The sequence below is a fragment of the Capsicum annuum genome, chromosome 6 (assembly GCF_002878395.1).
Source record: "Capsicum annuum cultivar UCD-10X-F1 chromosome 6, UCD10Xv1.1, whole genome shotgun sequence".
In the NCBI taxonomy this organism is placed as follows: domain Eukaryota; kingdom Viridiplantae; phylum Streptophyta; class Magnoliopsida; order Solanales; family Solanaceae; genus Capsicum; species Capsicum annuum.
The window spans coordinates 88952297-88972123 of record NC_061116.1 but is presented as its reverse complement, the minus strand read 5'-3'; positions in this window follow the sequence as shown (position 1 = coordinate 88972123).

The window sequence follows — 19827 nt, the reverse complement described above, 5'->3', positions numbered from 1 at the left end:
CAGAATCTAAAGAAAAACGTGACGCAACACTAATATCACGAATATGAGTCGAATAAAAAAATCATCTCCTCTCAACCAAGTGACAAGCCTGAAAGAAATAAATAACTCTTTTGGGACCCAAATAAATCATACCCTTCCAAGCTATCCTTGGCACACTCGATGGATCTAAAGTTATGGTCTTAGCATAATAATTTAGGATAACATAGTAAGGAGCCAACCAATCCATACCCAAAATGATGTTGAACTTTACTATGTCTAAGACAAGTAGATCTACCCAAATCTCATGCCCAACAAAAGTCACAACACAAGATTGGTACACCCGATCCACTACTAAAGAGTCTCCTATAGGGGTAGTACAAAAATAGGCATGGCAAGAGGCTCACTAGCAAAATCAAAACCCAAAGCAAAATACATAAACACATAGAAGCGTACCTCATACTCTAAAATAGTCATGCTGGCATGGAGGCGTACCTCATAATCTAAAACAAGGCAATGCTGGCATAAGAATATATAGACAAGGCATAGAAGCATACCTCATACACTAAAACAGTCATGGAGTCCTGCTCCAGGTGATCAAACTTATCTTTCATCTGATCCCTTAGACTGTAAGGCACGAACCTCTCGAAAAGGCCTAAGAAATTGATCCTAAGTCATCTTAGGATAATCGAGAGGTTTGCAACCAACAAACGACCTCCACCAATATCTAGATGCATTTTTCGACTGATAAGTAGTATAAGCAACCTATGCAACTCAAGCAAACCAAGGGTATACAACGTATCACGATAGTCATTTAAGAACTTATAGGCATCCTCGCCCACAACACCATTGAACTTGGGCAGACCCAAATGAGTGAATCTCATAAACCCTTCTGATCCTCAAAAGACATAATTGTACTCATAATAATAGGAGGCATAGTGAATCTGGTTGGCTAAGACCCTACCTGAGGAACTAACACAGATGGAGGCTAAACTCCTGATCTCAAAATACCATACTCAGAAATAGGCATCGAAAAGAGTGAAACACTATTTAGAATAAAAGGTATGAAAGATCCACATGATAAGGAACAAAACAAGGAAAGTTTCCTAAAGATATCTTGTAGCCTTTTGAATATAGATTCAAACATCTACATATCAATCTAAGACTCTACTAGACACCCTATTCTTACACTGATGAGACCAATGAACCTGGATGCTCTTATAACAATTTATCATAACCTAAAATTCAAAGGTCATGATGGCACTTATCATGACAAGCCTAGATAAGTAAGCCTATCACCCAAACTAATATGAAATTAAAAATAATACCAAAACCCAATGCAAGATTATTAAAATAGATTTGAACCACACATATATAGCAAAAATGGGAAATGTACAACCAAAGATATCATATAATATCCCAAAACCTCGTGTCATAGTGTAAAAACTACTAAATACATCTCAAATGTCAAACGATACAATACTAGTCCAAAAGGATCATAAATTGTCTCTAAAATTACAAAACAAGACAGAAAAATAGATAGGAAGAGGTAATAGGTCAACTATGGATGGATAGGTTCACCACTACCTCGAATAAACTCTTGATATCACCTGAATTAGCTGACATGACCCGAACCTCAGGCTATATCGTATGGGCACCTCAAGTTCACATAAATCGGAAGTCACCCCGATAACCTATTCCAAACATCTCATCATACCATAGGAGTTAAAGGAACTCCACCTCACATAGCGAAATTAATATCATGTCAATATTAGATTCAAAATAATAATAATAACTACGCCCAAGTTCATTGTTGTTCACAATACCTCTATACAAAACCGAAGTCAATAAATATATATGTCGAGACAAGCCCCCGACTATAGCCAAACCAAGTCTTAAAGAGAGTAACCCTAAAGATAAGGACTAAGAGATAAAGGTCTTTTGGATGTAAGAAAGCTCACCACTTCAAGTCAACGCACGAACTGCTTGATCATCTAATCACTGCGTAGAAAAAAAAGAAGATGCTCCGGCTTCTATGTCTCGTGGGGACGTAGCATTCAGAGATGGTTAGCGATTGGAATGCTAGCATGTAACTTAAGGATAAGTGATAAGACAACATTATCAATCAACAACAAATCAATAAATCATATTTTATCACATTAATATGCTTATCCATACATATACATATACCATATATCAATCAAGATATCAAGGTTTATGAATATTCTCAAAAATTCATTCATTAGACATAAGGTAGAGGTATACCACTTCCCACGCTTATGGGTTTATCATGCTTAATACACCAAGGACTTTAGCCATATTTACATTATAATTAGACCTGGGACTTCACCCATGTACATATGTTCAATATACTAAGGACTTTACCCATACACACCATCACTCAACAAGGGACCTAACCCAAACACTTAGGCCATTCAAACAAGGGACTTTACCCACACATATAGGTGGAATTTACCACAAGCCATAGGTGGACCTTACTATAAGCCATAAGTGGACTTTACCACAAGCCTTAGGTGGACTTTACCACAAGCCTCTTCATGAGACGAGGTTCTTTGACCTTAAGAGCTCTTTGTAAGCAACAAACTTTACCTTGCATTTTTATTGGTCAAGGGACTTTACCCTCAAGCCATTATATAAGGCAAGGTACTTTAACCTCAAGACATCACAACAATCATTTGTTGACATTTGGAACTTTACCCTTTTGTCAATGAATCAACACACATTCAATACAATATTTAGGGACTTTAGCCATTTAGCTAATTTCAACACTATACAAGACCTCTGGTTATTATGGGAACCTTCATTGCTCAATCATCTTAATAAGACAATGCATTCACTTATTTCAATTATACAATTCCATTCATGATCATCAAGAACCACACAAGCTATTCACATTTCATTAGCAATCTATTACCACAATCTTACCACACTTGGGTTCTAGGCATAATTCAAGTTCCTTCCCATATTTAGGGACTTCCCTGTACAAACAAAATACTGCAATCTCTGTACACACTGGTAAACTAGTCTGACAAAGCCTCTACTATATAGGACTGAGGAGCCATTAGGACAGATCCCCAACTAAGTCGTACTAAACGGAAATACAAAAACCATCTGTTAATAAGACAAAATTGGAGACACAGGTCCTCGAACCATGAGGACTCACTAACCGCAGAAATATAGATAAAGGTACTCAAAGATCACTGTCGCTGCTGAGACTGAGCACCTGAACCTATATCATGAGAAAATATAGAATACAAAAGAGTATGTGAGTCAGTCCTTGGGAATTTACTAAGTATGTGGGGGTGGATGCAACATTTTAAATAATATCATAAATGTATAAGAAAATCATGTATGCTGATAATAATAACTCTCTTCGCTTGAATTATCTAAAACATTATTTTCGTAAGTAATTAGTAATAACATATGCTTCATAAATCTCATAAATCATTTAACTCAACTCAAACTCTTTGACTCATGACTTAGAGTGACTCGGTAACTCATGGTACTTAGATCATTATAGATGTGGGAGTTTCTTATAACCGACATAACTACACCATGTGAGATACATGGAGTCCAATGTTTTGCCCTCCTAAGGAGAGAACCCCACATTGGCAGGGGTGTCGTACTCTTGCCAGGGAGTACAACCTCAATCTCGTTATCACAATCCCATACTCAGCCTCTAGCCCATAATTATCAACATCATTTCTACGATGGCACGTAGTTTTGGAAAAATACTATATTTCCCTCTTGGTGCTAAATACTCCTCCCAGAGTTAGCTCAGAATGCGTTAGGAAATCCACCTTAATCAATATCAACTCATGGGTAAATTTTAAAGACCAAAATATAAATATATATATATATATATATATATATATATATCTAATCTGCAAATCATAAACATCTTGTGGATTCCTAACCCGACTACAATCAACACAATATTTCTCAACTTCAAGTACATTTGCTTTTCAAATCATTTTCAAATATCAGAGCTTCAAGAAAACATCATAGGACTCATTCTTGATTTTCAATCTCAAATATCGATATATATTCAATAGTTAAATTTCTCATGGAAAGGCATAAGTCATGATACTTTTCTTAAATCGCTTAGAAATCATCAGTACGTAATGATAATATACAACTCATGGAATAAATTCTTAATTTTAGAAACATGATGGTGAAATAATCATAAATATCAAACTTATTCAACTCAAATCTTATAAATCATAAATAAAGAAATTTGGATGTAAACCCACTTGAAAAATCATGTAAATCAATAATAGAGAGTAAATCTTTAGGCATAAGAACAAAAAGAGTGTTCTTGTTCAAGCCCCACATAGCTTGGATTATAATTTTTAGAGATGTAGAAACTTGTTTGTAACTTCTTCCTTACATTTTCGAGCTAAGATATTTGATGACTTTGACTAGGGAGCTTAATTCTTGGACAACTTGGAGAAATCTATGGAAGATCCTTGAATTTCATGGAAGGAGTTTTGATTTTAGAGTTGAGAGAAAACCCTAGTTTTCTAGAAAATTCTTGGAGAAATTGGAGAGAAATAGGAGAGAATGATCATCTCTTCACTATTTTGATGTATATATATAAGGCAACAAGGAGCATAAATGACCAAAATGCCCTTTTAAAAAAGCAAAAATTTGCTGATCGGGGCCTGTGACGGTCGATCTGACGGTCCGTCAGGTCTCCTGATGGTCCACCAGATCGTCCGTCACTCGAGTGCCAAAACTAGAATGTTCTTCCTTGACGTGAAGATCGAAGTGATGGTCTGTCAGGAAACTGATGGACCACCAATTCGTCCATCACTCGAGGGCCAGAAATGAGACATTCGGTCTCGACCTGAAGGACCCCTTGACGGTCCGTCAACTTTTTAATGGTCCACCATCTTGGCCATCACACGGTGACCAGGAAGAGAGGTCACTGCCTTGGCCTGAAGGGACACTTGATGGTCCACCAAGGACCTGACGGTCCGCCAGGTCGACCGTCAGACCTGGGCGATCCGATATTGCTGAGTAAAATGGCTATAACTCCCTCGTCCGAAGTCGGATTTCAATGAAATTAGTATCGATGGAAAGCTTATTCAATGATCTACATGAAAAAAGTAGAAATTAGAGAAATACAGCATGGTTTAAATATCAATCACTTTGGAAGTCATACATATCCACTCAAAAGATGAATTTAGGCTTAAGAAACGATCGGGGTATTATAGAGGATATGAAAACTTATATAGGTCAAGGACTTACGGTTTAAGAAAAGGGAAATAACCAAAAGGTCCTAGGTTAAAATATGGAAAACACACACGTGAAGGGGTACCATGCCTCATCACGGTTTACTTGGCTATAGTAACCTAGGGTATGAGTGGTACCCTAACTAGTACCCAAGGCTTTCCCTAGGTTAACCATACTGGTCAGGGTACTACTAGGCACCCTTGAGTCGTATCCTAAGGGTATGATTCATGACGTAACTTGTATAGACCACCCATAACCAAAATAGTTCAGTCTACGTTAGGTTTCACTTCATACGGTTGGGCAACTTACGACTTGTAAACATGGTTACGACCAAGGTATGACCTTGTCTTGTGGTGGGAAATATACTAACCTAATATACTATCTAGAGTATAAAAGGGGAGGTAATAGTGGGTACGAGTCGTGACCTAGGGTATGACTCAAGTACCCCCAACCGTATCCACTCCAGAGACATCAAAGAGGTTGTTGTCTTCTTCAAGGCTTCAAGTCTAAGTGCTCTAATTATTTCCCACATGGATAGGTAAGTATATATACAAGTTAACACCGTAATATGTACCAAATAAGTCCTTACAAAAGTTGGAAATGACACACAACAAGGACATAACACAAAACACATATCATGATTATTGCCATTCAACTAAAAAATTTGCAAGGCCATATTTTTGGGTGTTTTATTATCTACCGTGCACTGCACTCGTACCTGGATCTACACTAAAAGCCTACATTAGGGGTGAGTACGGTCCACTTGTACTCAGTAGGTATCATAGGCCAACTGAGAAAAGTGAAAATAAGCATACAAAATACACACTAAGGGCACATAACCTACAATCAGAAAATGTCCCAAACGGTAGACCACACTATCTCCACTAATAGTTCTATAATATTCACATATACCACACACAAATATAATAAGGAAATTACAGTATGCAAATATCACATATACAAGTATGGAAAACTGTATGCATAGATAGATATCACATCAAAAACAATAATACAACACAAAACAAGAACAATATATACATTTGAAATGTAATGAATATAATGAGGATAATGATAATAATAATGATATAATATAATACAGGAGGTTGTTTCTCAATATCCTTATATACCTACTAAGCTATACTCCCAAGTAGGACCCATGGGGGGTTCGTCAACCCATTTACAGTCCAATGACCAATTTAATATCCATAACTCCTCTCCGGCAAATACATCGATTGAGGGTTTTTAAAAATGTCACATTTCTATTAGAAAATGTTAGTGTTTCCAGTATTTTGATAGTGCTACCAATATTTCTTGAATGAATATGATATTAGGATAAAATTCTCACAACCAAACAAATGAGTATTTCAATTCAAACCAATATCCCAAGTACGTAAGCCAAAATCCATTGAATAAACTAGTTTTCATGACTTGAACTAAGGCCTGGCCGTGAAGGGTATCACAAGTCCACCGAGGACCGGAGACCACCTCCATTTCCTAGTAAAACAAAACATAACACATCTATCGTCTAGTGAAATCACAACATATAACAAGATAAAAAGATAATAACTCAAAGATAACTTAGAGTGTCAACAAAAATACCCATTCCACAGTAATATCCACAAAGTCTCTACTAATTTGAAAGCAATCTAAGTCGGGACAAGCCTCCAACCCTGACAATGAAAATAATTATGTTAATGTGACTCTTTACTTCTAATCTATGAAAGAAAACTGATGGAATAATCAAGTCTTCCAGAGAATGAAAACTCACCACTTCAGCGCAATTACCAATGAACCAAGCCGTTCCTTCTAACCCCTATTAAGCCTAAATTAAAACAAGTTTCACATAACCCATTTGTTTAACCAAAGAATTATCCTTTAAGGCACAACATGGTACCGTCATACCCTCACTTTATCTCTATGACATAACAATCACATTAACTTGGGGGAATGCCTCTACCCCACTCGACCTCTTTTGTTTATGTTTTAATTCAAAACATGTCCATGAAGGCCTTTGAAATATATATTCGTTATTTAACTATTTATTCAAAGAAATAATATAAGTGAGTAAGTCAAACCAAGTGACAAATTTCACAATTCAAAGCCATTTACACAAGTAGGTTGAGGGAACACAATTATTCAAAACCATTGGAATATCATGATCTTTGCAAGTGGGTCTACACCCAAACTACTTTATTAATGATTTATGAGATTTGAGTTGATTAAGTTTTATATTTATGATTATTTTACCATTATATTTCTTTAATTGAGAAATTTATGCCATGAGATGTATATTGATATTATGAAATGATGATTTTTAATGTGATTTAAGATAAGCGTCATTATTTATGCTTTTATATGAGGAGTTTGATTATTGAATATATATATTGATATTTGAGCTTGAGAGTCAAGAATGAGTTCTATGATGTTTTCTCAAAGTTTTTTGACATTTGATAAGATTTAATGAGCAAGTCCACTTGATGTTACGAAAGATTATTTTTAGTTGAGTTGAGTTAGGAATCCAAAAATTATTTATGATTTATAGATGAAATATATTATGATTTTGGTCTCTATGATAGACCCTTGAGTTGATTGAGGTGGGTTTCCTAACTTGTTCTGAGCTTAGTCTGGGAGGAGTATTTTGCACCGAGCGGGAAGTGTGATTTCAGCGCATCCTACTTCCCTAGAACTATGTGCCATCGTAGGACTGAGATTTGAGGGTCAAAGTGTCGAGTTTGTGATCATAGAGATGAGTTTGAGGTTATACTCCCTGGCAAGATTATAATGCTCTCGCCAATGTAGGGTTCCTTCCTTTGGAGGGTAAAAAGTTGGATTCCATGCGGCTCACATAGTTTATGTCGGTTATAAGATACTCTCAACTCCATAATAGTCTAAGTTTCTTGAGTTACCGAGTTAGTCTAAGTCATGAGTCAAAGAGTGTGAGTTGGGTCCAATAATTTGTAAGATTTATGAAGCATGTGTTACTGTTGATGATTTATGAGAAGCTATATTAAAGTTTAATTCAAACGAAGAGAGTCGTTATTGTCAGCATGCATGATTTTATTTTACACTTATGATATTGTTTCAAAATGTTTCATACACCCCCACATACTCAGTACATTCCCAAAGTACTGACCCATATATATATATACGTCTATGTGCTACATTATCTCATAATGTAGGTACAAGTTATAGCGCACATACCACATAAAGTCAATTTGCAGCTTCCAATCAGCAAGTGGTGAGTCCTTTTGATTTAAGGGCTTGAGTTAGTTATATAGTTCAAGATGTATTGTATTTTCTTATTTTAGTCGTATTGAGCTTGGATAGTTGGGAGTCATGAGTCGGCTATCTAAAGTCAGAACCAGTAGAGGCTGTATAGACAGTCAGTAGAAGTTGATGTATTCAGTTTCAGTTTCATTTTGTAAATGTAGAGTTGTAATCTTGTAAAGTTAATAATTGTGTTGATCAAGTTCAGAGAAGTGCCATGTTTTCACTGATTTTTATATTGGTTAAGCATTTTATTCAGTCACTTATAAGTTATGCCAACAAGAGGGTTAGCTTGGGGTCACTTGTGCCCCTAAGCACCGTGTGACGTCTCAGGACTCAATTTTAGGGCGTTACAAAATTAGTGTTACTCTTTGAATAATCGGTTCTCTGTTAAGTAATTACTATTGTTCTTCCTCTATGTTCTTAGTTTTATTTCTTAAGTTGGGTATCATTTAATAGTAGCTTAGACATTGGCAAACCTGGAATTTTTCATTGTATTATCTCAGAGTATGTAAAAAATAGAGCCACGCCAGTGTTCCTATTGCCAAGCCTATAGGAATAAAATAAAATACAACATAAATAGTAACGTAAATACCTTAGAGATAGAAATAATTTTATATAGTATACTATAGATTAGTAAAAGCAACCTTAGCCCCTAAGGCTAAAATAGTTAGTAATAAAGGAGCTACCATGCTTATGGAAGCTAATCATAATCATAGTAACACATTTGTTCCAAAAATGATAAAATGGGATGATGTGTTGATAAAAGATATTAGCATTTCTTTCGACTCTATAACGGAGCCAGAAATTGAAGAAGAAAATTTAAAGATTGAAAAAGTAATACAATATCTAAATGGATCTATAGATTTAAAATTTCTAAGTTCCCAATCCTTTAATCAAGCCTCTTAAAGTTGAAGAATGTCCTTTTGTAGACCATCAGTCTCTCAATCTGTAGAAGAAAGAGAAGTAACACTAGAAGATATTGAAAGAAAATCAACAGGAGTTGATTTCTCAAAATAAAATTTCCAAAGTAGAATATGAATCTAGAAATTTTAAAACTAAATAATCAATAAGTCCCAATGCTAGTGAAATACTAGGGGTAAGAGATTCCCTAGGCATGATTAGATTAGATTCAATATTTAAACCTGACTTTGAATATTTAGATAAATTATGGACTGTCCCAGAAAATTATATTTAAAGAGAATGGTATAAACAGAGATATTCTTTAAAGGAATGATATTCTTTTAGAGAAAAATGGTGCAGAGATATGAAAAGATTAAGATGTAATATTGAAATTTTTAAATGGTTCGAAATTACAGGAAAATTAGATGATCAAAAGAAATCATTAAATATTATTGTTAATAAATGACATACTAGTGATAAAGTTGTAGAATAAATAATTCCTCCATTAGAAGAAATTAGTCTACCAGTAGATGGTAGAGTTGTTACAACCTCACCCTTTAAATTAAATATAGTACTTACCAAAGGTGATCCTACAAATAAGGATATAAATAAGATACTTCAATAAAATAATTATATAAATCAATTAATACATGAAGTATCTAAACAGATTTTCGAAGCCGAGAATAAATCAACTTTAAAGGACAATCCAAGTTCTTCTCATCATGATAAAAAGTTAAAAACTCACCCAACTTTTATTTTATCAGAATTTTTCAAGGATAAAAATCCCATATTTGATGAAGATTCTAAAGTCACTAGTAGCATTATAGGAGAAAATAATAAAAACTTATAATCTCAATCAAAATCCACTAATACTATAAATAATGATAGTACATGTTGGAACTATGAGAAAAAGGGACAAAACTAGATATTGCAGAATCCTAAGTAAAAAGAAAGGCATGATAGAACTCTTAGAACCAAAAAAAGAAAATTATAATAACATTTACAATACTAGATTGGATAACCATTGTAAATGCACTAGTACACGTTGCACCTGCAATAATTATTCTATAAATATTATTACTAATAGTTATAAGGAGAAAGAAGTCCTATTTGATATAATGGATCACTTTGATCCAACCCTTAAGAAAAAATATTTAATAGCCCTAAAAAATATTGTTCTTCATCAACAATTTGATAAAAATATTTGAACCCTCAAACATGAAGGATATGTCAAATGAATTTACAGAACAAAAATTGAAAACAACTATACAAGATCTTCAAATAGAATTACAATACTTAAAAAAGAAAGCTAAAAATTTTAAGAAGAGATTTAGCAATGAATCACTTGCTAACAACTTAATATCTAATCAAGAACCAGATTTATGTCAATTTGTAGGAACATCAAAAATAGAAAGGATCAATAAAGATATTAAGTCACAAAAAAAATTAAAAATTGATAAAATTACAAAAAATAAAGCCCAAAGTTACCATATACGCATTACATTAGTTATAAATAAAAATTACACCATTCACAAGGTGGCATTATTAGATACAGGAGCCGATCAAAACTGCATTATTTAAGGAATGATCCCTACTAACTACCTTGAAAAAGGTACTACAAAATTATTCTCCACAACAGGTGAAAGACTAAAAATAAATTGTAAAGTACACAATGCATGCATCTGTAATGATGGAATTTTCTTCATAAATGACTTTGTAAAAATCAAAGATATTAATTAAGAGATAATTTTAGGCCTTCCTTTTATAACTTAACTAAAACCTTATACTGCCAAATGAGATGTCATCCACACCACAATTTTGGAAAAAAAAATATTATTTTTCCTTTTCTAAATAGAATATCAAAATAAAAAAGTGGCTTTATAAAAAATAAAATGGTCTTCAAAATAAATTTATTTTCACAACAAATAAATTATTTAAAAGGTGAAATAAAAATTAAAAGAATTGAATCCTCTTTAAAAACCCCAGAAGTAGAAGCAAAATTAAAAGTCTACCAGAAGTCATAGAACAACAAGTTTGCTGCCAAGACTTTCTTAATGCCTTTTAGGAAAGAAGAAGGCATATTATTGAATTACCCTACGTTGAGGGATTTGATGAAAGGTTATTCCAACCAAAGCATAACCCATTCAAATGAATCATGAATTAATGGAATAATGTAAAAAGGATATTAATGACTTATTAGATAAAAAACAATGTTAGACCTTCTAAATCGCCTTGGAATTGTTCAACCTTTTATGTCAATAATACTGCTGAAAAAGAAAGAGGTGTCCCGAGACTAGTTATCAATTATAAGCCTCTAAACAAAGTATTAAAAGGGATTAGGTACCCGATATCTAACAAACCTGACCTTCTTAAAAGAACTTATAGAGCTAATATTTATAGCTAGTTTGATATGGAATCAGGATTTTGGCAAATAAAAATTGCAGAAAAAGATAAATATAAAACAACCTTCAATATTCCTTTTGGATAATATTAATGGAATGTTATGCCTTTTGGACTAAAAAATGCTCCATCTGAATTCTAGAATATCATGAATAATATATTCAATCAATATAGTAATATATTTATAGTCTATATAGATGATGTTCTAATATTTTTGGAAGATATTGACCAATATTTTAAACATCTCCAAACCTTTTTAAAAAATTTCAAACCAAATAGACTAGTAGTTAGTGTTAAAAATACTAAATCATTTCAAACTTCTATTATATTTCTCGGTTATAATATTTTTCAAGGAACCTATAAAACCATTTTTATAGCCATAAAGTTCTCTAACACACTAATATAGTTTAAAAAATTAAATTAATATTTCAAAAATTCCATGTCTAGGGATACCACATCTAGAGGCTTTAATGATTGTAGAAACCGATGCCTTGGACATAGGATATGTAGTCATTCTCAAACAGAGAATTTCCAAAGAGTCCACAGAACAATTAGTAAGATTCACGTCAGAAATATGGAATGATACTCAAAAGAATTATAGTACTATTAAAAATAAATTTTGGTTATAGTACGATGTATTACTAAATTTCAAGTTGATTTAATAAAAAAAGAATTTTTACTAAGAGTAGAGTACAAAGCAGCCAATGATTTTTTACTAAAAAGATGTAAAAATTTTAATTTCTAAATAGATATTTGCCAGATGGAAAGTTTTATTATCTAGTTTTGAATTTCAAAAAGAATTTATAAAGGGATAAAATAATTCTATCACATATTTCTTGACTAGAGAATTTTCACAAGGAAATTACGATACCCAAAATGATAAAACTGTTAAGGCCTCATAAAAAGAAAATTATTCAAAGAGAAGACATAAATTTCAATGGGAAATCTGAATACATATATAATTCTGTCTCAACTGAACTACTCATAAGGATGATGACAACTTTTAACTTGAAGGATTTATGACAAACTAGAAAGCTCCTCTCAAGAACTTTGTATGACTTTCGAAACTTCTGCTAGCAAATCTGAGAGCATTATCTGGGGAGAAACTTGGAACTTGCTAATTGTGTTGTCTCAAGAATAAGTCATAGATGAGGAATTTTGGGATAACACACAAATAGAAAGGAGACATTGAGAGAACAACTTTACTGCATGATCTAGAATAGGAAAGAGGGGAAACTTTTTTCTAAATGCCCTATAGCCTCTCAAAGAAAAGTACAGACGTCTCTATACTGTTCTGAAAGACTCTACTAGACACGGCATCACAAACACCCTAGGATACTTGAACTCTGTGCTCTGATACCAAGTTTGTAATGTCCCAAAAATGGTCCCAATACATCACACGGTGTTGAGGACCACAAGTGATCCCAAGCTAACCCATGAACTGTCATACTTTTAAGCAACTAATTAAATATGTATAAAATAATGGAGTTTACAATGCGGAAACATAATAATTATGGAATCTATGAAAATACAATACTGATACAATTGTACATTCTGACAAAGTCTAAAAAGAGAGATTGAAATTACATGACTGACTCTACCTGACATCTATGAAGCCTCTACTATACGGACTATTGATAACTGGGATGCAAATTTAACTATCACTAATCAATACATATGAGTAAGAAAGTAAAGTACATAAATAACATCTAACCAAAGTCCCCAAAGTAGGAGGAATCATCTTCTGTTGGTTGGAATCTGCAACTATGTTATCCTGACTGTACATACTACAACTTGTACCTACATTATGAGACAATGTAACACATAGACATATATATGGATCAGTAATTTTGGAATGTACTAAGCATATGTGGGTGAATGCATAAGTAAAACTTAAACTATACAGATATATATATATATATATATCTATATATATATATATATATATATATATATATATAAGTACATATATTTTATAAGTAATGCATGCTAAGTAACATTGACTCAAGCTAGCTTGAGTAACTGAAAGGTGAGAAATCATAAATTATGAACGGTAAAACATGTTGTATAGATATCGGGAGTCATAACACTTAGCTCTAAAAGATGTACTTTCATTCTGTTTGTAAATCATGTAAGCTAAGTGAAAAACGTGCACCTTTATCTTCTAAGAATTGAAAACTGTATGTTTGTAACTGAGGCTTAAGTAAAGCAATATCTGAGTAAGTTTGTGAGACTTTACACTTAGTTTCGAAAACTGTTCTGTTATACTATTTGTAAGACTTTAAAACTGTAGTGCTAAAAGCTTATATATATATATATATATATATATATATATATATTAGCTATAGAAAAAATACTTTATATGAAGGGAGGTTCTTCTAACCGATATAAACCATGTGAGCTATTATAGAGTCCAACATATAATTCCCTTATGGAGAAACATCTAAAGTAGATTTTTGTCCCCGTTTTCCCAATCCATCCCCTAAATGGTATCAGATCTAAGTTTACCAAGAGGGAGCATGAGTATGAGTTAGAGCGGCTAGAGCATTACGCTATCCTAGAGAAAGTAGAAATTAGTGTTACTTTTGGAATAATCATTTATCTGGTTAGTAATTACTTTTGTTCATCCTCTATGTTCCCATTTTTATTCCTTAATTTGGGTAGCTATTTAATAGCGGTTTAGAAGTTGGAAAACCTATAATTTTTTGTTGGATTAATTCTGAGTATATGAAAAATAGAGCTGGACCCAAAGGGTGTTCCCATAGCCAAGACTATAAGATTAAAATGTTATTACCAATAGTAATAAGGAGAAAGAAGTCTTATTTAATATAATCGATCACTTAGATCCAACCCTTAAGAAAAATATTTAATAGCCCTAAAAATTATTGTTCTTAATCAATAATTTGATAAAAAATACATGATCCCTCTAACATGAAGGATGTGTCAAATGAATTTAAAGAACAGTAATTGAAAACAACTATACAAGACCTTCAAACAGAATTACAATACTTAAAAAAGGAAGCTAAAAATTTTAAGCAGAGATTTGCAATGAATCACTACCTAACAACTTAATATCTAATCAAGAACTAGATTCATGGCAATTTGGATGAACATAAAAAATAGAAAGGAATGATAAAAATATTAAGTCTTAAAAAGATATATAAAAAATCGATAAAATTACAAAAAATAAATCCCAAAGTTACCATATATGCATTACATTAGTTATAAATTAAAATTACGCAATTTACAAGGTAGCATTATTAAAAGAATGATCCCTACTAAGTACCTTGAAAAAGGAACTACAAAATTATTCTTGCAATAGGTGAAAGATTAAAAATAAATTATAAACTACACAGTGCACACATCTGTAATGATGGAATTTTCTTCATAAATGACTTTGTAGAAACCAAAGATATGAATTAAGAGATAATTTTAGGCCATTCTTTTATAAATTAAATAAAACCTTATACTGCCGAATTAGATGGCATCCGTACCGCTATTTTGGGAAAAAAGATTATTTTTCCTTATCTAAATAAAATATCAAAATAAGAAAGTGACTGTATAAAAAATAAAATACTCTTCAAAATCAATTTAGTATCACAACAAATAAATTATTTAGAAGATGAAATAAAAATTTAAACAATTGAATCCTCTTTAAAAACTCCAGAAGTAGAAGCAAAATTAAAAGTCTACAAGAAGTCATAGAATAGCAAATTTGTTGCTAAGACTTTCCTAATGCCTTTTGGGAAAGAAAGAGGCATATTATTAAACTACCCTATGTTGAGGGATTTGACGAAGGGTTATTCCAACCAAAGCATGACCCATTCAAGTGAATCATGAGTTAATGGAATAATGTAAAAAGGAAATTAATGACTTATTAGATAAAAAATATTTGACCTTTTAAATCACCTTGGAGCTGTTCAACCTTTTATGTCAATAATAGTGTTGAAAAAGAAAGACGTGTCTCGAGACTAGTAATCAATTATAAGCCTCTTAACAAGGTATTAAAATGGATTAGGTACCCGATACCTAACAAACGTGACCTTCTTAAAAGAACTTATTAAGCTAATATTTATTGCAAGTTTGATATGAAATCAAGATTTTGGCAAATACAAATCGCAGAAAAAGATAAATATAAAACAACTTTCAATGTTTTTTTTGGATAATATGAATGCAATGTAATGCCTTTTGAACTAAAAAATGCTCCATCTGAATTCCAGAATATCATGAATAATATATTCAATCACTATAGTAATATATTAATGGTCTATATAGATGATGTTTTAATATTTTCGGAAGATATTGACAAACACTTTAAACATCTCCAAACTTTTTTAAAAATTATCAAAACAAATGGAGTAGAAGTTAGTGCTAAAAATATAAAAATGGTTTTCAAACTTCTAATAGATTTCTAGATCATGATTTATTTCAAGGAACCTATAAAACCACTTTTAGAGCCATAGAGTTCTCCTCTATATTTCCAGATGAATTAACTGATAAAACACAACTTCAAAGATTTTTAGGAAGTCTCAACTATGTTGCAGATTTTACTCCTAATATTAGACAGGTTTGTAAGCCTCTTTATCAGCGATTTAAAAAAAATTCAGTTCCTTAAGGAATAGAGCCGACTAATACAGTTTAAAAAATTAAAACAATAAATTAAAACTTCCATGTCTAGGGATACCACATCTTGAGGCTCTTATGATTGTAGAAACCGATGCCTCAAACATAGGATACAGAGCCATTTTCAAATAGAGAATTTTCATAGAGTCCACCGAACAATTAATAAGATTCACGTCGACAATCTGGAATGATTCTCAAGAGAATTATAGTACTATTAAAAATAAATTTTGGATATAATAATTTGTATTACTAAATTTCAAGTTGATTTAATAAATAAGTTGTTTTTACTAAGAGTAGATTTCAAAGGAGCCAAATATTTTTTACAAAAAGATGTGAAAATTTTTATTTCTAAATAGATATTTTCTGGATGGCAAGTTTTATTATGAGTTTTTGATTTTCAAATAGAATTTATAAAGGGAGAAAATAATCCTCTCCCAGATTTCTTAACTAGAGAATTTTCACAAGGAAATAACGAGACCCGAAATGATAAACCTATTGAGACCCCATAAAAAGAAAATTATTCAAAGAGAAGATAAAGCTTAGAAAAAAGATATTGGTAGAAGTTCCATCTTCGCTAAAATCTTTCATTAAAATAATAATAAAAGTATTTTTATAAAATAATAGCAATTTTGAAAAATTTGAAATTTTCTCTATTAAAACAATCTTTTGGTTAGTGAAGCTGCAAAAACTATATTTTGTAATAAAAGATTTTCATGGTTAATTCTCAAAGTTTTAAAGTTCAAATAAATTTATAGAATTTAGAATATTGCATGATGAGTGGTGATTTTACCCCTCATTTGCACTCAATATCCATGAAAACTAATGTAATTTGAATCTATAAGTGGGTCATATTTGTTGTTAAATATACTAATTCCCATAGTTTGTAGGTATACAAGTGTTGAGAACAAATAAAGCAAACTTTTGCTAAAAAAGATCAAAATAGGGATTGAAGTGCAAGAGCTGGACAAGCTAAAGCGGGAGCTGGCCCTCAGTTACCGCGATCGTGGGCTGAGGGTTATGATCATGATAGTCAAGATAGTCAACCAATGGAGATCACGATGTACTTACCACAATCGTTGTAGGTACGAATGCGATCAATCTTCCATAATCGCATGAGAGTAGAAAATGGCCAAGGGTAGAAATGTCATTTCGTCCAGCCGGCCTCAAATCCCATTTAAGCCTCAAAACTCATTCATTCTAGGGATCTTTATATCACTATCATCATTCAACAACCCCACCTCTTATCCTTAGTTTAGGCTTTTTATAATTTCTTTAAGATTGGAGCTTAAATTACACTAATTTGAGACAAGATTGAATTAGAAGAGCTTTAAAGTGTAGATTTGGCTTTCTCTGTTAAAGATATATTTGAGTCTAAAGTGTGGTTTGTTCTCTCTTTATTTTCTTATAATAACTTTAATGGACATCTTGGAATATTTGTTTACATTATCCTAATGATATGCTAGATCTACCTGTTAGAAATATGCTAGATTAGGGTGTAAATATGTGTGGGATTTGATTTTCTTGTGCATTTACTAGTTTGAGATGTGGGTTTTAATATTGTTTGAGTAAATTAGTTGGGATTTGTGGGTGAAAGCCCCAAATACCCAAATGGGTTTGATGGATGAAAATCCCAAGCTCTTGAAAGCTCAAACAATTCTTGAAAGAGGGGTTTGGGTGAACTTTAGGAACCCACCTCATCCTTGAAAGAGGTATATGGGAACCAAATCAATAGTAGATAATTTATGGGTGTGTCTTGCCAATTTTTCACTATCTTAGACATAAGGGTGATTAGGGGGTTGAAAATAACATAGGTATCATCTTAGAAATAGGGATACCCAATTGAGGTATTAGATAGCTTTAGTTGACACACTTGTCAGGTACTCAAAAGGATCAATGAGTGACATCTTTGAGGTTTTGTTTAAAAACTAGCCTCAAATAACTTAAACCAAGCCTACCACATCATCAACAATTTGAATTAGCATAGAATCATCATGGTCCCATGCATAATTTGCCTCTAGAAAAGCATAGTCCCAAGATTTATTCTAATTGGTTTTACTCTAATTATTGTTAGTATCAAATTAGTCCTTTACAAGCCCAAGAATTACTTTCACATTTGAAAATATTGAGAACCCACCCCCTAAAATCATTTTGTACCATAGGTTTAAACTTAGCAAGCAACTTCTATTTAGAATTTACTCAATCACCACTCATATTGTTTCTCGTGGATTAGAACTCTCCTCTTAGTTGGTTAAATATACTGATAATGACTTTCTTACAATTTAATTGACGTGTAAGTTGAGCTTTATCAAAATACCACCGTTGCCAGGGAACAATTTGGCGTATTGAGTTAGTTTGGAATTTTAGATTACTTTTTTTGATTCAAACTTGTAAATATTTGCTTATTTTTTTTATTTCTTGTGTTAGGTAGATTTTCTTTATTTTTATTTATATCTTACTATGGCTTCTTTGAATGAAAGTGTAATACCTCGATTATTTCTAAAGACTAAATCCGTCTTTTGAGTGGATATGTATGACTTCCAAAGTGGTTGATGTTTAAACTATGTTGTATGTCTCTAATTTGTACTTTTTTCATGTAGAGCATTGAATAAGATTTCCATCTCACCAATTTCATTGAAACTCGACTTCGGACAAGGGAGTTATAGTCGTTTTACTAAGAGATATCGGATCGCCCAGGTCTGACGGTTGACCTAGCGGACCTTCAAGTCCTTGGTGGACCATCAAGTATCCCGTCAAGATAAGGTAGTGACCCCTCTTCCTGGTCACCGTGTGATAGCCAAGATGGTGGACCATAAAAAAAGTTGACGGGACCGTCAAGGGGTCCATCAGCTCGAGACAGAATGTCTCATTCTGGCCCTCGAGTGAAGGACGACTTGGTGGACCATCAGTTTCATGACAGACCATTACTTCGACCGTCACAGGCCCCGATCAGTGAATTTTAGATTTTTCAAAAGGGAATTTTGGTCATTTCCGCTCTTTGTTGCCTTATATATATACATCAAAGTAGCAAAGAGAAGATCATTTTCTCCTATTTCTCTCCAATTTCTCTAAGAATTTTCTAGAAAACTAGGGTTTTCTCTCAAACCAAAAACCAAAACTCCTTCCAAGAAATTCAAGGATCTTCCATAGATTTCTCCAAATTGTCCAAGAATTAAGCTTCCCTAGTCCAAGGTATCAAGGATCTTAGCTTAAAAATGTAAGGAAGAAGTTCCAAACAAGTTTCTACATCTCAAAAAAAAAAATATAATCCAAGGTATGTGGGGCTTGAACAAGAACACTCCTTTCGTTCTTGTGCCTAAAAATTTACTTTCTATTATTGATTTACATGATTTCGCAAGTGGGTTTACATCCAAATTTCATTATTTATGATTTATGAGACTT